The sequence below is a fragment of the Euprymna scolopes genome, chromosome 13, assembly GCF_053919585.1.
Source record: "Euprymna scolopes isolate OS-2025 chromosome 13, ASM5391958v1, whole genome shotgun sequence".
NCBI classification, from domain to species: domain Eukaryota; kingdom Metazoa; phylum Mollusca; class Cephalopoda; order Sepiida; family Sepiolidae; genus Euprymna; species Euprymna scolopes.
Window position 1 is genome coordinate 139,986,060 of NC_136494.1, and position 25,268 is coordinate 140,011,327.

A 25,268-nucleotide genomic window follows, 5' to 3' on the forward strand; every position below is an offset into this window, starting at 1 on the left:
CTCAGATTGTTCGCGAACCCACCCGTGTGCCCGATACACCCGGTCAGTATGCAAGCCTCCTAGACCTTTTTCTCTCAACTTCCCCTGAGCTATGTTCATGTTCCGTTCATTCTCCTCTAGGATGCTCCGACCACTCCGTCGTATGAGTTGAGATAAAAACGAAATGTAAGAAGTCTCCAGACATACCCCTCCACCGTACTGTATACCGATACTCTATGGCTGGCTGGGATAGCTTCCGTACATTAATATCTGATTTACCTCTGCATTCCATGTTTAAAAAGGAAGTGTGATCTATTGTATCAGATCTGACCGAATGGTTAATTGTAGGCATAGACCAAGTCATACCATCTAAAAAATTCCAACAAAAACCTAACAGCCAGCCATGGTTCTCCCCAGAATGTGCTGCTGCTATCGCGCACAGAAATCACTTTTTCCATAGCTACCAACGTAATAGATGCACTGAGACTAAAGCTGCTTTCAGGACTGCCAGCAACCACTGTAACAGAGTAATAAAAAAATGCTAGAGAGCTATATGCCCAGTCTGTTAAATCCAAGGTAGCTGATCAACGGCTTGGTTCCCACCAGTGTTGGCAAATAACAAATATGATCCTGAACAGAAGTGTGCGTTCTATCCCAACCATTATCAATGGACCAGAGGTCATCTCGTCAGCCCCAGACAAGGCCAAACTATTTACAAAGAACTTTGCAGCTAATTCTACCCTATGCGACGAAGGCCATCAACTCCCCATATTTCCTTCTTCTTTTTTTCTATAACACAGAACAAGCTAGGTAACATATCAAATATCCGTGCATGAGGTCGCCAAGCTAATCAAGAACCTAGATTCCAGTAAAGCAACTGGCCCTGATGGAATCCCAATTATAGTGTTAAAAAAGCTTCAACCAGAACTTGCTACCATACTTACGAAACTATTTAAGCGCTGCCTTAAGGAGAAGTGCTTTCCGACACCCTGGAAGACCTCATCAGTTTGCCCTGTATTTAAGAATTCGGGTGATAAGTCATCTCCCTCTCAGTACAGACAAATAAGTCTCCTGAGTATTATGACTAAGTTGCTGGAATCCATATTAAATAGAGAAATAGTCAACCACCTCAGCAGGAACAACATTCTTAATGACACACAATATGGTTTCCGCTCTGCAAGATCTACCGCAGATGTGCTGACGGTTATATCGCACAGGATTAGTGAATCTCTTGACAAAGACTTCCTTTCTAGGGTAATTGCTCTTGACATATCAAAAGCCTTCGACAAGGTATGGCATAAGGGTCTACTTCACAAGATTTCCAGCTACGGCATAACTGGAAATGTTTTCTCAATCATTAAATCATTTCTCTCCAATAGGCTCATAAGAGTAGTGGTTGATGGACACAAATCGGAGGCCTGCAATATAAATGCTGGAGTCCCCCAGCGGTCAATCCTGGACCCAACTCTCTTCCTGATCTACATCAATGACCTCCCTAAACACATACTTAAATCATTCGTTGACATCTATGCTGATGACACGACCATCTACGGCAACACATCAAAGGCTGTAAATTACAAAGTTCTCTCTGATTCTCTCGCCTCTGATCTCGAGCGCGTGGTTCAGTTGGGGAAGACGTGGCTGGTTACCTTTAATTCATCCAAAACCAAACTCCTATCCTTACATCATCAACGCTCTGATCCCCATCCTGCATCAATTGTGATAGATGGCTCTCGTCTGGGAGAGGCCCCGTGTTTTGACAATCTTCTGGGTTTGACCTTTACTCCTGATCTGAAATGGAACACGTACATCAAGTGTGTTGCCAAGGTCGCTGGAAAGATGGTGGGATACTTCTACCGCTCCAGAAGATATCTAACTACTGATGCAATTCTCTATCTATATAAAAGCCAAGTACGTCCAAGGATGGAATACTGTTGCCATATCTGGGCAGGAACTGCTAAAAACAGCCTATCCTGCCTTGACAGAGTACAAAATAGACTTCGTGGCTTAGTGGGGGATGCCCTTTTCTCTACCCTGCAACCTCTCTCCCACAGAAGAGACGTTGCGAGCCTATATTTGTTTTATCGTTATTTCCATGGCAGATGCTCGTCTGAACTCCAATCTCTGGCCCCCCTCGCCAATCTTTCACGAAAAACACCCGTCTAGCTGAATCCACTGTGAAAATTTTTCCCCATTCTATATCTGTGCCTAAATCAAAACGTGGATTCCATGAACAAAGCTTCTTTCTTAGAACTGCACGCCTGTGGAACTTTGTTCCGTCTGCCTGCTTCCCACCGGACTACAACTTGGAGTTCTTTAAATCCAACGTTAACAAATTCCTAAGGAACCGCCCCCCCTAAGTAAACACGTCATCAAATCTCCACACTAACGTAATGTACTTGCAATAACCCTTATCCCTGAGTTGCTTCCGGGCCTTGATAAGTGGTGATCACTGTGTAAAAAAAAAAAGAATACAGAGCATTACTTTTGGAATTTCTTTTTTATTTCCACATCATCTCAGCGAAAACAGGCTTTATATTAGCGACGTAACGTTTGTGTCTATATATAAGATATTATAAATATATACTAGTGGATTGTACTTTATTTGAAAATGTTTAACAATAAATATGCAAATTAATAATTGCTAAAGTGCTTTGTGCATATCTGCAGATTACTATATATACGGAATTATAAAATATGTTGTTTGATTAAATAAAAATAAACAGTTTAAATGTTAATATGCAGGTTGTTTGAAAGGTCTTCTGCACATTTGGATTGTTCACATTTTCTTAGCTAGGAATAAAAATTCTACCATTTTTAAGCTAAATGACATTAATCAGAAGAAGAAAAAAAGGCAAAATACGAATTAGGAGTAAAAAAAGAAAAAAGCAATACTTTATTGTGCGCAACCAGGCTATCAGTTAATATTGGTAACCACTTGCCCACCTCCAAATATGAATGATGGAACAAAATCACAAAGATAATCTGATAAAATACACTTCGAATCTTAGGTTTTAAATAAGGTAAAAAATAAGGTTTTTAATCATATTATTTGTGAACTCATTTTCAGCGTGGATCATAGCGAACGCAGCTATGCCAGTTCAATGCTTGAAAGACGCGTTGGTGTCTAGCGTTATTCAGATGTTAGTGCATTGTATTTTCGAATGTTGTTTCTCCTCCTTCGACCTCGCAATTATTACAGGGAAACTGGGACAAAAGACGGCCGACGCATATCTTTTGTCAAGGGTTGAAAATTTACTTTTATTGCCGTCATAAAACGTAAAAAATACAAAAGAAAATTTGGTTGTCTTTTTATTTCACTTTTTGTCTTAAGTGAACAATTTGCACAGAGTTTTATGGTTTGACTCATTTCAAGAGATTTGCAATTCACTGGATTGTAAACTTCCTTTTCTTCCTTTCAGCGACTTATTACTTTCGTTCTTTTTTTTTTTCGTGCTCACGCTGCCTTTTTTCTTTTCTGCTTTATCTTATAATTTTTATTTTTATTTTACTTATTTTCGCATTCCTTGATCATACGCTTCTTATGAAGAAAGTCAAACAAGTAGAGAAAACTAAATACAAAACAAAAAACGAAAATAAGACGAAAAACACGGCGACTATGAATGATACTAATACGCCTAACAGAAATAACACACAAAAACGAAACCAGGAAGGATAAAAATAAATAATTAAAAATAGAAAGAACAAAATTGTTGCTAGTGCAGAGAGTGATCCGCGCTTTTTTTAAATCGTATTTCCACGTTTAATTAAAGTTTTTTGACATTTTTTTATTCAATTGTAATGTTAAAGTACAGAATAGGTACAAAACAACACCCTTTTCTCCCCATGTTAACAATGGCTTTTAAAATAATAACGTTATTATTTCAGCACAGATAACCCTCTTCATGAATACCAACAAATTAAGTAAATCGCGGATATAGAAAAGCAGAAAAAACAAAACAAAAAAGATTTTATTTTTAATTTCTAATTTAATACAATATTTCGGTTATTTTTCTCTTCATCAAATTTTTGCTCTCCATCCCCCCATCCTCCACTGCTTTTACAACAGCTACTATTTCTTATTTTGTGTTTGTCTTCCGACTACATTTCTTTCTTATATACTTGATTTATCTCTGTATTTTCGAGGTCTTACTAACTTTCTCAAAAGTGAAAGTATTCGATGGAGAAAGATTTTATGAGCAGAGAAATTAAAAATGATGAAAAGAAAAAACACGTGAACAGGAAAGCAGTACAAATAAAAAAAAACGAAACTGGCAAAGAACAAAAAGATAAATAAAATAAAAGTAAATAACAAAAAGTAACAAAATGAAAAATAAAAGAAAATGTCAAAGCTAAAATGTAGAAAACGGGAAAGAAAAATAAATATTTCACCTGACTACAACTTGGACGTCTTCAAGTCCAACATAAACAAACTCCTGACAAACCGCCCCCTTAAGTAAGACACTCTATCAAAACCCCCAATACTAATGATTACTACAATACTATCTCATTGATTACTGTATACGCAATAACCCTTATCCCTGAGTGGCATTCGGGCCTTGATAAATGGTGAGCCCCATGTAAAGAAAAGAGTTGTTTATACCTTACTTATATAACATAATTATGTTCTTGTTGAATCACTGAATTTGAGCAACTTTGAATCTGATTAGGATCAGATGCCTTACCATTTGGGAATACCAAACGCTGTATATAGGAGGAGTTGAACCGCCTAAAAGAACTGGAAAGCCTCATGTCGTTAACTCCTCTGGATGGGATGTACAGGAGACTAAGGACTGCTTTTGAACTTCACATTCTCGTTTGACATTCTCCTTCGGAGGGGGGGGGGGTAGTTTAATCCCCATTACATGTGCCGGTTCGCTCGGTTCGATATTTATCACTCCTTTTAATTGTATTTCTCATAGCTTAAGTGGCGCCATTTGTTTTAAGACGATGTTGCAATAGTATTAATTATATCTGGAGAAGTAGACATTTTTAGTCAGCAACACTACATTATCCAACACAAGAAGCATTCACAACTGGCACGTGTGCTTCATTATTGTTTGTAGTGCATTTTATTAATATACACTGAACTGCTCCAAGACTACATTATTGCCGCCTTAAATCATCAGGGCTAAGATTACAATACCATTGTATAAAACTATTACATTTGTTTCATTTAAACAGTAAGTAATAATAAGTTAATACAAAAACGAGAAATTCATCGAGTTTCGTTGAATTTTAATATGGCCGATGTAAATAAATTGAGCATAACAAAAAAAATATAGCGATATACGTATTATTACAAATGAGACATATCACTGGACGTTTCATTAAAATGCTATTTTTTCTACTTTGTGAAAATATATAAAGCCTTTTACTTTTAATTAAACATCTCATATTTTGACACAAGAAACGTTCTCAACAACTAATATTCATGGCTAATGATACATTACTTTAAAGTACTTCGTTCAAAATTATCAGCTTAATATTCACAGAGAACATGAGTTAGAAGAAATACAGTTAGGGCATTGCCAAGACTGATGCAAAAAGGTGGGTTCTCTCTACCGTATTAGGAAGTTACATACGCCTGTGAGTATCCTGTACAAGAACACCACTGGCACATGAATAGAGTAGTGCTCCTCGTTTCACCTGGTGTATCTGCTACTAGTATTTCACTTTAAGACAGGGTCCAAAAGAAAGTTGCCAGCACAAAAGTTCACGCACTGTCCACTAGGCATCAACTTCTGTCCCATCAGCGATATTTTGCTTTCCTCTGCCTGTTTTACATATAGTAGCTGATCCGACGAACGACAAGCTCTTGTACCCCCGCGACTTACCCGACAAGCGTGAAGATCCCACCTGTATAGAGTAGAAATCTCTAGATATAAGAAAGCCTTCTACTGTAATAATTTCTTCCCTAGGATTGCTAGATATTGGAATTCCTTCCGTGTTCCTGCTTCCCTGGTTGTATTGACATGCAGAACATCAAGTGTAATGTAAACATACATTTTACTGCTCAACTCCCCACAAATTATGCCCCAGAAAGTAACCCACTACATTCAAATGGAAGTGTGCCTTGTTTAGGGTGAAAATGCAATAAATTAGTTCAATCTGGCGCCAATTGATAGAAAAGTGTACAATAAAATTTTATAATATACGTAAATTTCGAACCAAATATAAGGCAAAAAACACTACACAGTATAAGATTATCACGAAGACTAAAGTTCAACTTGACAAACTGTTATTAAATAAGTGAAAATGTTTTAAATCTTTTGAGTTGTTAGATTAATAAATAATAAAACGGAAATAAATAAAACGGGTTTAAAATGAGATAATTTTATTACCCTTTTTTTCTTTCTTCTCTCAAGCTTGCGTTCTTTTTCTCCTTTCATGAGGGTTACTTCTAAAAATGTTTAGTTTGATGCAAGTGAATTTGATTGGAGTTTTAAATTTAGATGATTATTTTTCATCACAGAATGACTTCCTGTCTTCTTACTTCACAGGTGCACTTTGTCTTAATATTAACTTACTAATGACTTGAGTTGTTTACGAATATTACTGTTTTTATTGTGCAGTCATATTTTTGTACAGACGGAAGGAGGATGCCAATTTTGGGAAATGTATTTGGATTTTTTGGAGAAGTTTATTATTATATTATCGATTGAATCGCATCACAATCCTGAAGTTACAATTTGCCATGGAATAATTGGTGCTCTCCCAACCATTTTTACACAACCTGTCTCTGTAGAGAAATGTGCCCACCGTGTTGCAATATCGCACGTCTACAAATGCATACTTCCTAAGCGTATAAAAATTCAAATTCATACTTCATTAGTGTATGCAAATTCAAATTCATACTTCATTAGTGTATAAAAATTCAAATTCATACTTCATTAGTGTATAAAAATTCAAATTCATACTTCATTAGTGTATAAAAATTCAAATTCATACTTCATTAGTGTATTCAAATTCAAATTCATACTTCATTAGTGTATAAACATTCAAATTCATACTTCATTAATGTATAAAAATTCAAATTCATACTTCATTAGTGTATTCAAATTCAAATTCATACTTCATTAGTGTATAAACATTCAAATTTATACTTCAATAATGCATACAAATTAAAATTCATACTTTTATTAGTGCATACAAATTAAAATTCTTTCTTCAATAATGCATACAAATTCAAATTCTTTCTTCATTAGTGTATAAAAATGCAATTCACACCTCATGAGCGTATACAAGTTTAAATTCATACTTCATTAGTGTATATGCATTCAGTTCCTATTTATTAGGGTATACAAATTGAATATCTTACTTCATTATTATATAGACATTCAAATTCATACTTCATTAGTGTATGCAAATGAAAATGCATACGTTATAAGTGTTATAAAAATTCAATTTTTATTTCATTAGCTCATAAATATTCGAATTATTACTTCCTTAATGCACACAAGTTCAAAGTCAAATCCATTATTCATTAGTGTATACAAATTTAACTTCACTATTTATTAGCGTATAACAATCCAAATTCATATTTTGTGAGCGTATATAAATTCCAATTCATACCTTATTAGTGTATACAAATTCAAATTCATTATTCAATTATGACAAAAGTTGAAATTCATTACCGTATACAAAATCAAATTCATACTTCGTTAGTGTATATAGAAACAAACACATATGTTTCTTATCTCAACTTATTGATAAAAAATAATTTGTGTGTGTTTGGGTTTGTATCTCTATGCGAGTGTATATGGATTCATGTACTTTAATGTACTTCGAAACGGTTGGGCCGATTATTTTTAGAAATTTAATTCACATCTCTTGAAGAGTTGTCAGATAACCTCTGTATAGGAATACCTCCGATTAGTATCGAACATCAGTAATAAAAAAATCTCATTAAAGAATGAACTTTCCAATTTTTACCCAATTTAACACCCTAATACCGCCTACCATTATTTAAAAATAGTATTAGCACCAGACAAGCAGGAGGGGTCGCTAAAATCAGCAGTAAATACTTTTATAAGACAGTGGCGCGTTCGAAATTAATGTTTTTATTTAGAGCGAAATTGAACCATGATATTTGACATTTGCATATTAAACATAAATTTAAGCCATTATTTTAAATGATTGCTTTATGAAAATGTGTTCATATAATGGCTAAGATTAAAGCATGTTCTCTACACTGTAACGTAGACTACACTGTATTGTTAACAAAGCTACCGCGTGGAGGCATCTGAAGCTTCTTCCAGGTGCATCGACGTGGTTCAGCGACTATAGCAGAATGCTTATTAATTTTATCGAAAATGAGCGATTCACGGGTTGTGATAACAATAAAATTATTGGAAGTGTTGATCGTAATTAAATCCTTGGAAATGTGAGGTCACCTTGCTTGTAACCGTTTAGATCTAACCTCATTTTTTTCATTTATTTTATAAATAAAGCTTTGCCAAATATTGTGCCACATAATAACAATTATACAAAACAGAAAACTCAATAATGACATTCCAGTAAATATCGGGAACTTTTGGTGGGCTCGTATATTTCGCTTTTTAGTTGGTTTATTTTAGCCATCACATTTCATAATCAATATTTCTTTAAAGAATAATAGAGAATTGTTTTAGATCGAAAGCGATCAACAGTAGGCTTTGCTTTTTTTTTTTTAGCTTAACGTAGGTGTCATGCCTTGTCTAGAGCGAGGTCCATAAAAAAAAACTGATGAAATGATTTTTAAAGAAAATGTATGTTTAAACATGACAAGAAAAAATAGTAATACCGGAATACGTGTTCCAGTTCTGGTCTTTTTTTAATTAATAATAATATTATTGCTGCTCAACTTTTGTGTCCACTTTCATGCCATCCACATTTTGTTCCCTTACGTATATAAAACTATGGCTAATTAATCTCCCGTATATGATTATTATTTTAACTTGTATCAACATTCATTAATGGTTTTAATTCTAGGAAAAAGTAGAAACTAAATCACGAATTAAACAGTAATTGGAATAAAAAGAATCTTGTTGAATTGTATCTAATGTCTATCGATCAAATCCGGAGTCAATCAGATTTCATTGACTGATGTTTCTTTATTACTTCTCCCAGCGAACACTTTAAAAACCTCCAAAAAAACTAAAACTGTTTGCATATTTTTATTGATCTTGCAGTTTTGAAGTTTTTAGATGAGGACTCATTGTTTGTATAACTTGTTTTTATCGGACTATAGTTCTCATCTTGAGGTTTATTGGTTGAAATAATCAAAGATGCTCCGAGTCATTCAAACGGGATGGAAAATCTGGATGTTATGAATCTGTTCATCAACGTACCTACTGATGAAATTCTAACAGTGATAAGGAAGACGCTATACATCACTGGGAGAACGAAGCTGAGCCCCAATTGACAGCATAATGAGGTTGTATTTCTTATCAGAGAATACATATTTCACGATGGGAACTGACATATCAACAAGAAGATGACCTTTGTTTTATATATATTATAACAGTTGGACGGTCTAACTAGTGATCGACCCATTATGGTATAAATTGAGGACATAAATAAAGAGGATACAATATCAGTTATCACAAAACACAATATCGGTCCTAATCACTCATCGTAGTATACTTTATTTTAACTGGAACATTTTTAATTTGACTTTAACGCTTTCATTTCAATCCGAATAGGTTCGAATTGAAATTGATCATTGATCATTTTTTTTCAAATCGTGGAATGCAGATTTTGCGTAAATTCAGATATAGACATTAAAAATTCTAGCTAAATGTTAGTCAATGTTAGACTACTTTGTGTAAATTTAGAAAATGTCCTTTTAATTTGAACATTTTTATTTTGCAGTTGCGCTTTTATGTTGATTTTTATGGATTCAATTAACATTTATGTCAAGGGTTACGTTTTTAGATTACAGTGAGATTAAATTTGAACTTTGGGTTCTTATGCAGAGATGTTACCGTGCTGTTATTTTATTTATATAAGTTAGGTTTGATGATGTATTTTTTTTATTAAATTGTTAGGTACAAACACATTATCGTTACAAAACAACTTCTCACCATGTTAAGAATGGATTTCAAAATAATAACGTTTTTATTTCAGCATGGTAACATTTAGCAGAAGTTCGGAATTTTTAAAAATCTGAATTCAATTTCAATTTAGAGTTGTGGCGAATTCATTTCGCATTGATAACATTCAGTTTCAATTTAAGCATTTATGATTTGAAGTTGCTCATTGGAACTTCGAATTTCCGGTTGACCAGAGGAACCATTTATTGGAAATACCAACTTGTCTATTTGAATTTAATATTAATTGAACTTTTTCAGCTTAAAATTAAGACTACCCCTTCTTTAGCAAGTGAAAGAGGATAAGTTGGGATACAGAAGGTTTTATTTCCATATGAGATTTCATTTTCTTACTTTCTTTAATTTATTCTAAAGGTTATTAGACCTGCTAGTAGTTTAACTTGTTTTTTTCTTTTATTTAGAGTGAGTTTTCAATTTTTTATTTGGAGTTCATCTTCTATAATTTGAGGTTTTAAAGTTCTAGTTGTTTTTAATCACAAAAACTCTAGCGGTTGTATTATTTTTTATGCTTTAAAACCGCCATTACCAAAAATGACATTAACTACGAAAACGATGAAGAAGGAAAGAAACATTTGATAAGACGAACAGCACAATGAGGTGTGAAAGACATTTTTTCTTTTGAAATCCCAATCGTAGAATAAAAATAAAATAAAATAAAATGACCTTCACACCTAAGACGTTTTCCAAAAGCACTTCACTGTCGACGTAGAGTTATTCAACTTGTCAAAATAATATAAATAAAAGTATATAAATATAATCGCAGAAAAAAATAAGTCAAGTCAGAAACCGATTAAAGAAATATTTCTCATTATATCTAGTTTCATTTCCCTGGACTTTTCACCGCCATTCCCTTTTCCTACCGTGAAACCGTGCTCACCCAGACAACACCTTTTTTTCTGTTAACGTATCATCCTGAGGATTGATTTTAGTTTTACCGCGTTTTTTTTTTCGCGCCACTTCAAAACTTGACGCAAATCGTATTTTCAACTACTTTTTTCTCTCATAATTTCGTCATTATAATTTCTATCATACAGCTTTTATCTGTAATCTTTTCTTGTATCCATGATTTGGACGAAATGTTTTGCGATGTTATTTCTTTTATAATTTCTCCTAGCTTTCGAGAAATGTGTCACATATCTCATGTACTAGATTACTACTCTTTTTTCATATATATATATATATATATATATATATATATATATATATATATACATATATATATGTAAGTATGTATGTATTTTTCATGTATATATATTTTTTTCATTATACATATATATACATTTCTAATCATATATACATATTCTTTCATTATATATATACATATGTGTGTATGTGTGTGTGCGTGTGCGTCTGTAGAAATATATTTTCTTATAATATTTACCCTCCTTATTTAAGAAAAAAAGTAGGGAAATAGAACCAAATATAAAGGGAGGTTTGATATGGTATGATGCACTATTTTTCATTAAATCTTGAAGTAGAATTTAGAAAGGATTAGTCATAGGTTATATAATATCTTTAACAATATTGACTTAAAAATTACTATAGATAAAATAATAAAATAGTTAACTTCCTAGATATCACTCTGACTAATAACACTACCTATGAACCTAAACATAAACCTCACCAAACTTTATACTATGTAAATTATAAATTAAACCATCCAATATCAATGAAAAAAGCAATTATACCTAGCATACCAGAAAGAATTCCCACGTTATCCCAAAACAAGGATATATTTAATAACAAACATCTCGATATAGAGGCGAAACAAAATATATTAATAATGTAAATAAAGCATCGGCGGAGAGGAAAATATCAAAACCGAAAGCATATCACGTTATTTCATACAATATGGCAATGGGTAAATCCAATTATAAAAATAGTAGGAAGAATATTAATTGTAATATATATAATGTAATAGACATTATCAGGACTGCCAAATTAACAACAGTAATAACATTAAAGAGTAAAATAGACGTAGAAATTGCATTTGGTCTAAGCCTCCTTACAAAGCACAACTAAAAAATAATTTACCAAAAGAATTATTTCAAATCATTGATAAAACTTCCCTACAAGAAATGGTTTAAGTAAAATTATAAACATAAATAATGTTAAATTATCTTTTTCGACGACGACTAATTTAATTAAAACTATTATAAGTTCTAACAATGCAACACACAAAGACACAAATGTAAGTAAATCATAAAAATAAATTAAAGTGATTACATTTTGCAATTGCAGGAATATTTACCGAATGTCAATTAGAAAGTAAATGTCTCATTTCTAATGTAGTATATGAATGTGGTGTAACATATAATAACAGAACTAGAACATATATTGGGGACAAATGTTGTATCTTTACAGAAAGAGTCAATAATCATATAGTATCCTTTAAAATACCACATGTCAACAATAAGAAGAAAACAAGATAATTAGCAGTTTGGATTAGAGAATTAAGGAAACCTACGTTTAGGTTTAGGCACAGATAAAGAGTGGGGGAATTATTGATAGTAGTTTAAGCTAGACGAGTGTTTCTTGTGAAAGTTTGCCGAGGGTGGGGGCCATAGATTGAAGCTCAGTCGAGCACTTGCCATGAAAATAACGGTAACGCAGAGACAAACTCGCAACATCTCTTCTGTGAGATAGAGGTTGCAGGGAAGAGAAAAGGAATCTCCTACGAGGCTACGGATTCTATTTTGAACTCTATTAAACTGGGGCAAGTCTTTTATAACAGGTCCTGCCCAGATGTGGGAACACTACTCCATCCTTGGACGTATCTGGATCTTATATAGATAGAGAATTGCATAAGCAGTGAGATATCTACTGGATCGATAGAAGGACCGCCCCATTTTTCCAGCGGACTTGGCAACAGATTTGATGTACGTGTTCCATTTCAGATCAGGAGTAATGGTCAAGCCAAGAAGCTTGTCAAAACATGAGGCCTCCCGAAGACGAGAGTCTTTCATTTCAATTGATGCCAGATGGGGATCAGAACGTTGATGATGTAAAGATAGAAGCTTGGTTTTAGATGCATTAAAAGAAACCAGACACTCGTTTCCCATTGTACCACTTACTCAAGATAAGAGGAGAGAGAATCGGAGATGGTAGTGTCATCAGCATAAATGTCTAGGAATATTTTGGAGGCAATAGTTTAACAATATGGAGACAAAAACAGACATATAACCGTTTGTAAATATATATATATAATTTTAGGAAAAACAGTTTCATATGGTCGCTACAAATAGCCATCTGTTTCAGTCAAAGAAACTTCTTCAGGGGACCTTGACCCAAAAAGAAACATATTTCTTTTTGGTCAAGAGGTCCTAGGTCGCCTGAGGTAGTCTCTTTGACTGAAACATATGGTATCTGTAGCGACCATATGTAGCTGTTTACCCTCAAATAATAAAATATAATATTTTGCTCCTTTTATTGAGCACTATCTAACAACCTCGCTGTCTTTATTAGTCTCGACTTTTGAACACCTCAAACCTGACCCTATATATATATATATATATATATATATATATATATATATATATATATATATATATATATATGAATACATACATACATATATATATACATATATGCATACATACATATATATGCATATATATATATATACATACATACATATATATGCATGTATATATATATATATTAGAGAGAGAGCGAATCATTATTAATCTCTCATTTTGTGTGCGCGTGTATAAAACCGAGATAGACAGAGAAGTTTCAAAGATAATACTTTCCATCAAAAAATCAAATCATATTATTTTGCACCGTTAAAATATTCTTAAAACCCATAATTGGAAATCACATATTCACACAAACGGATAAGCACACTCACAAAAACACAGACATACGCTCACACAAACACACACATCCAACACACACACACACACACACACACATCTATGTACATTTTATTATGTGCTGTTCTATAATAAACTATGTACTATATATCTGTACAGCATTACATATAGATATACAGATTGGTACAGACTATTCTCATTAAAAAATGTTTCTTAAGATAAAAAATTGTAATCTGAAAAAAGACAAAATCTTTCACACTTTAAAAATGAGTTTAAAACAATCTAATAAAAATAATTGGACATTTGGACGTGTACACACGTGCGTTTCTACGTATATATATATATATATATATATATATATATATATATATATATATATATATATATATATATATATATATATATATATATATATATATATGTAATAGTAGTATTTTAGAGCAGGATAAAATGTATATTTTTCTAAGCTTTCTGAATTGGCTTAGTTTTGTGATACCTACATAAAATCAAGTTTATATATATATATATATATATATATATGTATATATATACACACACACATGCATACACACACACACACACACACACATATATATATATATATATGAACTTACTCTTATGTAGATATCGAAATGTACGGAAGAGTGTATTATATATATATATATATGTATATATATATATATATATATACATATATGCGCGTGTGTGTATGTATTATGGACCCTCCCGTTATTTCCACATATGAATTTCTGCCACATCTAAGTTGCTCGAAAAACCACACAGTTCATAGTGGTGAATGCTGCTTGTAGAAGCAACCACACTTTTGGTATTACTGCTAATCTTTGTCGGTGCAGATGACTGCCACACGGAACTGTATGCAGAAGACCGCAGCTTCTTATTTCATATATATATATATATATATATATATATATATATATATATATATATATATATATATATATATATATATGTGTGTGTGTGTGTGTGTGTGTGTGTGTCTGTTTCTGTGTCTGTCTTTCTGTCTGTCTCTCTCTGAATTAACAATGACGTAAAAAAATATGAAATAAATGAAAATCATAAGTTTCTTCTTAAATTAAGACAAATAAAGTAAAGAATTTTCTATTTTTCTTCCTTTGGCAAAAACTAATTCTATCACTTAAAAGTAGTTTATGTTTTGTACGTTCACTTAATGTTTTGTTATTTTTACTGTTCCTCAGTTTTTTACGATGTTCCTTTACACAACAGCTTTCGTTTGATGTTGTCTGAGCGTTTCTGTGTTTTATTTCTACTCGCTGACTATATATATATATATATATATATATATATATATATATATATATATATATATATATATATATATATATATATACTATAAGGTCGCTCTGTTCGGCCGGTCAAAAAATACGCGCAAATACGACGTTCAGATTTTCTATTTATTATTTTAGAATAAATTCTCTATAGACTATAATATTTACCCAATGTAGCATTTTTCAACCGTCGGAAAACACACATAAATATTATATTTTAACTCATGCATATTACATATTCATATTTAATATAATTAATTCTCTAGTGATGATTATATTGTAGCTCCATTCGAAGAAAACGTGACCGGGGCTTTATCACTTAGAATCAACACCAAAACATATATTTCTCCAGATTTTACCAAACGCCATTTGCATATAAAACAAAAGCAAATAATGTCGTAAAAGATATAAACATATATGGTTTCTAGTATAGAGATGTCATGTCTACCAAGTTCTATTTTTATAGTTTAAATTTTGGCCAATGAGAAACTTATTAGCTAAAAACTTATTTGACTTTTTTCCACAGTTCCTAAATTAGTGTATATTAACTTTCGACCCTGGAGATATTGGCAGAGCAGTTTGGTAGACGGAAATAACGGCTTCTAATGGCACTTAAATAAATATCTAGATAAATATATGTGTACCTATCTATAGACTCATCATTGTGACCAGATATACTGAGCGTCTGAACTCCGAGAAATCTTGGTGTCTATACAACTTTTGAACCGGGACACTTTCTTTGCATTTCTTAAGTAATAATCTAACAAATCCTCTATGGCGATAGAAAAAAATGTAAAAAGAACTCAATTCTGTTTTTTTACGAAGAAAATATATTTTCTATTAGTATTAGGATATATAGATCAGGATAATGCGTTGGGATTTGCGGAAAACATATAAAAAAGTTATTTTTAGTTACGAAATTAGTTTGAAATAAAAACTATGTCGTTTCTGAACTTTGGAGAAAAAGATTCATTGATCATGTTATCGGACTACTGTTTCCATCTTGAGTGTGATTTTCACAACGTTTCGATCGATATAGCAACATATTCAAGAACCTTTGACGCAGTTGTTTGGGTACTTGGAAAGATCAATTGTAAAAGTGATATGCTCATGAAGAGTGAAAGTCCAATTGTCAGTGTCGGCGACCCAAAAATAAAATTACGAATTACTTAGGACCCTCTTTTCAGTCATGGCTGACAGAACAAGAGCATGTTAACCCCTAAAATAAATAGAGGGTTCCGTTCTAAATTCCGTTCAAATTCCCAATTTGGCAGATGTATTTCCTAGTTCTGCAAGATACACCTAGTGAAGGTCGGATGTTACATCGACCGATATGTTGAGAAAATTATACTTATAAGACTACAGTAGTCTGATGAATCCAAATAATACGAAAGATTAATTTTTAGACAAAACAAAACAAAAGAATTGAAATGTTCTTGGAGATTTCCATATTGGTTGTCCATTAAATCTGAGCATGACGTTTTCGTTTTGTATCTCATCTATTAATACGGAGGTGGCTCTGCAGTCCCATCCTAGACGCAATCGTCTTGAATAGTGGAGATATATAAGAAATCAGTTAGTGTGATAACTGCTTACACTGCTCTGCGGTCTCTCTCTCTCTCTCTCTCCCTCTCTCTCTCTCTCTGGCAGCATTAGTTTCTGGAATTGAGCCTCTTAAAAATTGGCAGCAGCTCTATGTGCCTCGCTATTTTAGTCGATTCTTGGCATAACCGTCCATACCTTTTGGTTTGATGTGATATAACTCGAGATTGATTTGATCGTGTCCTTATACAGTAGTTTTGGTAGAGCTTAGTTTCTTTTACCAGCCTGGACACCACGTACATCAGGCGTTTCTGCATCCGAAAATCTTCCATTCGAATCACGTGTCCACCCCTTCGAACTCGGGCCTTAATGATAGTGGCTTCTATGCAGATGGGCTTTGGTAGATCAAGAACCTCCAGATTGATGATGCAGTCCTGCTACCTGATTCCCAGGATGGAGCAGAGAGCTCGTATGTGGAAAAGCTTGTGTCTCTTGATATGCCTGCGATACAGTTCCCACATTTTGTAACAATAGAGAAGGGAGGGAAGAAACATAGCTTGTAGATCTTCAGTTTTGTAGGCGGGTGTTGTGTTCTCTAATTTTTTAATGAACGCAAAATTAAACCTTGTAATAACATTTAATAAATACCCCATTTAATCATACAACAGAATGATTAAACTAGAAGTTTGTCCAAGATTTTGCTGATCCTGCAAATGCGCAGCTTGTTCACGGTAAGTATGTCGCTAAATGATGAGTCAACCATCTGTGATGAGGTTTAACTTCGTTTAATTCGATTGATCTTACTAGACAAGTATGGTTAACACAACTATCACCGTATTGACTTATGGAATTACAATAACTATTGTTTTCTCCAAGAAATGATGGAATTTGATGGCAATGAGCTACAGAACTGTCTTGATTGAGGATTAGAGTGATTGAGACTCCTCGGCTGTTTCTGTTGATACCAGTCACATACACAGCGCAAAAGTAGCAGTCAGTTACATGGTTGTCGGACCCCTCCAAAACATGATAACTACAATGTTAAGGCTCCGCTTCCCATTGGTCAACTCACGCAGTGTGCCTGTCCAATATTTATTCTAATCAGCAAGTTATTACCAAAACAAGCATGGAAAGCGTGCGTTATAAAACTTGTCACAGCTTTTATTTTCGGGGAAATAGTTACGTTTAATATATGTAGGACACCGTGATGGATTAATTTCTGCACATTTCTTTATCCGAAATCCACCTGCAAAACAGAGGTAGGTACAAGTTTGCTATAAACTGATATGTACACCTTTGTCAAATTTATGGTTGACGAAGTGTTATAAATTTAAATGACAAGGATTTGTCACAATTACCGCCGGTCGGCAGATTCGAACCTCTACCACGACTACATTAGCAAGGAGTAAACCAAACGGCTCTTGTGTTAACCACGGCAAGAACATATTTGAAATAAATATGTATATAATGCGTAAATATCATTCAAAGATGCCCTAAACAAGTGATTTTAATATCACGATATGAAAGTGTGCGCTTAAATAATCAATTTAGTTCATTTCAACGTAAATTGCTCACCAATAAAACCCCAGTTCATAAACAAGCAGATATAATTATTACTCTAAATACACACACACGCATATATATATATATATATATATATATATATATATATATATATATATATATATATATATATATACATATATATATTAAATTGTAATTCAATGAATTTCACAAAACTCTCATTGAAATGAATTTCATATCAAAGAATTTTTATTATTCTCAGCAAGACAAAGAATGATTTAGAAAGTAAATCTCCTTAACCTATAGGATTTCGATGTCTGCCTTTCATCAGAGGAGAGAAAATATTAGCAAATATTTATAAGGTATGCACCTTATTTGCTAAAGTCAGTGAGACATGGAAAGTCAAAGTCAAAATGATAAACTTATCAGAAGTCCTGTAGTAGGAGGAATTGCAGATAAAGGATATGAAAGTTTTTTGTAGATCCAGCTTGCTTGGTAAAATCCATGTTATGCGTTCTTTACATCCGTTTGGTAATAAGGTCCAATTTTATATTGGGTAATCCGCATAGCTGTGTAGATATCCGGAGATTAACTTTCTAAAGCAATCTTTGTCTTGCTGAGAATAATATAAATTCTTTGATATGAAATTCATTTCAATGAGAGGTTTTGAAATTCATTGAATTACAATTTAATTTATTTGCTCTATCTTGCATATCGAGCAATTCTTGTTTAGATGGGATAACTTCTAGAATATTACTGCCAGTAATATTTTGTAAACCTTACAATCTCACGTTTCCATAACAACTGATTGTTAAATAAAAACTATTCTGAAGTATATATATGTGTGTGTGTGGGTGTGTGTCTGTGTGTTTGTAAAATATATTTTTCAACTATATTTCATTCTTTGTTTGTTCCAATCTTATTTGGTATATAAGCTGAATGTATGTTAAATGTAAAAACAGAGCATGTATGAAAGGATGCATTGTTTTGGTTTTTTGGCAAAGAATGTATATTTTTCTGTGAAGTATAAACACGAAAAAAGTTACTTTTTACATATTTACCTTTTGTGTCTACATAACAAAATAGATCTCTAAAAACATGTACCAAAATTTTAATAAACTAGCGGAGGTATTTGGCATGACAAACATTTGGATCTTGGAAAGTAATTATACTGTTGTTCTTTTTTATATGCTATATGTTAAGCTGCTAAGCAAAAAGGATTGCTATACACAAAGATTGTAATATAATTGAAAAAAAAAAACTTTCATTCCCAAAATAATACATTACTGCTCCTACATTTGAGCCGAATACATTAACAGATTCTTTGAAATATTTAAAAAAAAAGAAATCACCTTCTCACTTAAAACATAGCAATTCCAAATCATAAATCGTACACTTCATTCTGCTTGAATCCCTGATTAACCCTGTGAACTCTTTCGTGAAAATAATAAAGTATACGGATCATCATCATCATCATCATCATCATCATCATCATCATCATCATCATCAAGTCCATGAAGACGTTAGACGAAAACTGAAAGACCAAGCCTTGCCAATCGAGATAAGATAAGACATACATCAGATTTGCTGTAGTTAACTTTGAACAAGATGTGCTCAACATTATTATAAATGGAAAAATGAAGACAAAAATGACAATTTTCTAATCCAACCATAGAACTTAAAAAAATAAGTGATGATGCAGATTTAATAATACATTAATTTTAGAAAAACTAAAAAGGAACAATAGAATAGGAAATGAAAAAGATATCTTCAATTTCATTTATTCAGCAAATACTATATGTTCAAGATTGAATATACATCAAATATTAAAGTTTATACTTCTAAGTGGCCAAGGTTTATGCTAAAAGACCACAAAGTAGTATTTAATAACAACTCTTGCATTAGGCTAATCTCTCAAAACATTTCGCAAATATGGAATACGTTGTAAATAAAAATGTATAGAACCATGCCAAAAATCAAGTACAATGTAACCCATTATTTTCGTCATTTTTTTTAGAAAGTTCTGAGCTGTTTTGTTACATTACTTAAATGGAGGAATAGTAAATTTATAATAATTAGTATTTTCCAATTACCGATGAATGAAACTGTCGAAAACTGACAGAGAGAAAATAGCAAGAATAACACTTATTATATACAATAAATTTTGGACCATGAACATAAGAAATAACATTTTAATCATACGATAAGGGGGTATATCTCAGGTCAGATATCACTAGTAAAATACCATGTACGAGAGGTATTTTATAGAGATGGCGTGCTATTTTTATAAACTCTGAGGATAAAGATTTAGAAAGAAGTAAACATCCGTTTCTTAACGTTTTTAAACACATTGACCTAAAATACCTATTGATATTTACCATAACGCAGTAAACATTTTAGATATTACTCTCAATCTTATAGAGAATATATATAAACCATGTTGTAAACCTAACCAAACGTTATAGCCTGTCGATTCTATATCTAATCTCCCATAGTCAGTGAATAAAGCTATTATCTCAGCATTTCAAAAAGAGTGTCTAGGCTATTTATTTATCGCAAGACAAAAATTATAACTAAGCATTAGCTACATCAGCTTTCAATGGTGAAATAAAATATATAAACCTAAAAACCAAAAACCTAATGTACCTAAAATAAGCAGTGATAGGAAAAGGACATCAACTTATGTCATATCTTATAATATGTTTATAGCGTATTTCAGACATAAAATTCTAAAAACATTAGAATAAGCATCGGTTATTCCGATAGACTATAAATAAATACACCTAACGAACAAACATCACAGGAATAAAATAAGGAGGCTGGCATACAAAACAACTTGCTAAAAAAAAGTACCAGATTCTTGATAGGAACTTTATTTACTTAATAACTCATGAACATAAAATTGTCATGATCAACAACTATTAATCTACGGAAAACTGTAATAATAAACAAATGAAAAATAGATAATTAAAAAAAGGTGAAGAATGTAATAGCAAGAATATTGAAAATTAAATTCTCTGTAACTGCAAGAGAAAAAAAAAATGAATGTCTTTTGGATAAAAAATGCATTATTCTGAAATGGTATACGAATGTGAAACCATTGAAAGCAGTAGATCTAGTACATATATTGAATCGACGGGCCGTCAATTTATGGTCAGATTCCGCATAGAACTTTCTAAAAAAAAGTAACTAATAACTTTTAGATGATGGCTAAGAGACATACATATAAATAACAATATACCAAGCGAAATTTACAACTATCAATAAACTCAACCTCAGAATACTAGAGCTTATAATAAATTAGTATCTAAGGAAATTTTATTAAATAAACAGCAAGAACTCGTACAATCACGTTTCCATAGAAATAATTATTTATTATCCCGCATAAAACCTGAATAGGAAAAATATACTTTAATTTAAATGAAAAACAAAATGGGAAAAATATATATAAAAACAAATAATTAGATAAATAAAATATATAAATACATGAACATTTAAATAGATGAACACAAGTGACAATAAGAATGATCTCAGAGAACCATGCAAATATAAGGGAAGTTATATGAGCTGCTTTTCTCTAAATAGAAATTTAAAAGATATTATTACACAAGGATCATATAAATACTTGTTTTTCTTAGCAAATATTAAACAATTATAAAATATACATTGAATAATAATCTATATGAAATCACAAGCAATATATATTAAAAACGTAAGGAAAAAGTTATAAGATGCTTCCATGCATTTGGCAAGTATGTAATATATATATATATATATATATATATATATATATATATATATATATATATATATATATTAATGAAATCAAATGGATGTAGTGTTTACCTTATATACGCACTGGTAGACTTACAAATTACTATAAATAACATTATTTATATATAGAAAATTTAATCCCAACCGAATTAAAAAAGCCCAATACGCAATAGAGAGTAGAGCCTCGACCAATACAGGCAATAGAGTGTAGGGCTCTAAACCATACACGTATATATATATATATATATATATATATATATATATATATATATATATATATAAACGGCACACTTCAGTTTGATGGACTATATACAACCACTCTAACGGTACCCGGGCGTGAAGTTTTTGTAGCAAAGTTTGCACGATCCCAAACAACACTTTTCCTGAGTCAGCATTTCTTAATTTCAGGCACGAGTAAAAATCCGCAACGATTGGAATTAATGCTTGCATAAACTACAAGCATATACATATTATCGTCTTTGCCGTCCTGTCCGGGCTTATCATTGCTTATCTTTGGTGATCTAACGGGAATATATATATATAAATATATACATATATATATATATATGTGTGTGTGTGTGTGTGTGTGTGCGTGTGTGTGCGTGTGCCTTTGTTTTTCTGTAATATATACACTTATATATCAATTATACTTACGATTATTATATTAATTTATATTATTTACTGATTTTGTTAGATCATTACGTAAATCAAAAGCACTTTGCTTGTATTTAGTTGAAATGTTGTGTATTTTTTGTGTTGTGGTCTGCCAGGAAATCACTTATTATACACATGAAATGCTATGACAGCAACCATCGACGCGATGAACGTACGGAGCAAGACTATTGGTATAATATGCAGGAGAAAAGGATCTAGTTTATTGAATCTACTAAAGACTTAGATCAGAAAAGTAAAGTGTAAGAGCAATTTTCCTTCACACAATGCCGTATTGAAATATTTGTAAAAGAAACGGCATTAATATTTTGTCATTTTTAAATGAGATTCATATTCTTTTACTGTAAATGAATATAGACTAGAATAGAGATTTTGCATACACGCCCGCGTTTTTCTCGTATTTCAGTTATTCTTTTTTTGTTTTGAAATAAGAGCAAAATTATTTCCTCTTTTTTGATCTCATACGAAGTTAATATTAGACGTATTTTATAAAGATGAATGTTTTTAAAACTGAATTCATCAGAAGTCATAAGCGCTGTTGTTGTGTTTGCGTTTTTGTTTGTCGCATTTATTTGGAGTTTGGGCAAAACCGTTTGTAATTTACAGAAGATCGACGGGATATTTTTATGCACTTTTACAAAAACATAATACCAGTTTCTTGTCTAATAGTATTGCATTTTTCGATTCCGTACGCCTGCAACGATTTCAACAAACGCTCAGCAGTCGATAGCATTTAACAAATTTAATACGGCACGAAACCAGCATAAATATTATTCAAGTAAGAGAAATGTAACTGGGAATTCTATTTTGTACAAAAATCATTAGATTCTGCACAAATATATATATATATATATATATATATATATATATATATATATATATATATATATATATATATATATATATATATATAGGGAGAGAGATAGAGGGGGAGAGAGTAAGAGAAGTTTATATAAATATATATTTTTATATGAAATATAATGTATATATATATATGCATATATATTATGTACTATATGTATATATATATGCACATATATTTATATATTTATGTATATATATATATATATATATATATATATATATAGTGTTATAATGGAATAATTCCAGAGGAAATCCGGGTATGAGAGCTCAATGTGGTAAACAGAGCAATAACATAAAAAAATATAAAACGGAAATTACATAATTGTCGATGCAATAATTTATTTCAACCTTATGGTATTTTAAAGCATCTAAACCAGACAATTACATTTTTGATACGCTGTGAGTATCAGTCAGAGTATCAAAAATGTAATAGTCTGGTTTAGATGCTTGAAAATACCATAAGGTTGAAATAAATTATTGAATCGACAATTATGTCATTTCCGTGTTATATTATATATATATATATATATATATATATATATATATATATATATATATATATATATATATATAAAGGCATGGTGAATTACAGTTAAATAAAACTTAGTAATTCTCAGTTCAATAAGGAAAACGGAAAAATAACCTCTCTAAGCCATGGCATTTTGTAGCCAAATGCTTCTTGCCAGTATAGTATAAAAAGTCACGTTTATATATATATAAATAAACTATGGTTTACGATATCAGCGTTACAATGGGATAGCGAAAATTATATGCACACAGAAGCTGGACGGAAGTTGGAAGTATAGGTAAAAAGAAGGTGGTATATAACTAATTACTATATAAATAGAGCAACTAAAACTGGGAGGTTGGGATCAAGATTAGCATCATAAATCATCATACGCGAGACTGAACTCCCTGAATATGACGTAATCCCTAGGATTAATAATCTATCCTGACAATTTTCAGTATACAAAACTACTCCAAAAAAGATGAGTTAATATTTTTGACAAAAATCCCCTAAGCAAAAGGGTGTGGAACAAAGAAAATATTTTCGCAATCGCCTACTTTCATGAGGGAGTTAGTAATTTCTAGTTGAGGATTATTATAATAAAATAAATACTACAATCCCCACACAAAAAAAGATAGCGTAATACCTGGGAGTATCCCCATAAAAGGAAAAAGTAATTCGTACGAGCATAATATAACAACATAACATGTACTAAACTATCCTAACAAAAAGGAGCATTTAGTTATTGGGAAAATGGCAACAGAGTAGAAACATACTACAAATTCGATTTACTCTAATGAATTATTTTGGAATTATGTCCCCTATCTTATGTTTTTTTATGTTAGTCGGATATCACCAATTTAACCGTTTGCCAGTTCAGCGTAAACGATTCTCGATATCCTTATATGCAATCAATGAAAAATCTTTTGAAGGTTTCCTTTTTATAAATATAAACCGTGGAAATAACGTTATATCATACTCATATATTTAATGGTACGAACAGTCGAGAATTTTGAAAACTGTCATCTATTTTTCAAGATATTTTCGATTAGTGTTATAGAAACATTTTATGTTTTCATTGAATATAAAATTCTATATATACTATTCTTCACAATAGCTTTATATATATAGTTTTCCTTCCCATCAGAAGGTAGGAATCAGCAAATTGCGGGATCGGATTTTACTTGAA

At 31.8% G+C, this 25,268-nt stretch overlaps 1 long non-coding RNA gene across 1 annotated transcript in view; it reads left to right on the forward strand.

The window, feature by feature from the left end:
- LOC145292210 (uncharacterized) overlaps positions 1-25,268 on the forward strand; it is a 355,303-nt gene that overhangs the window by 41,324 nt on the left and 288,711 nt on the right. The window lies entirely within an intron of this gene.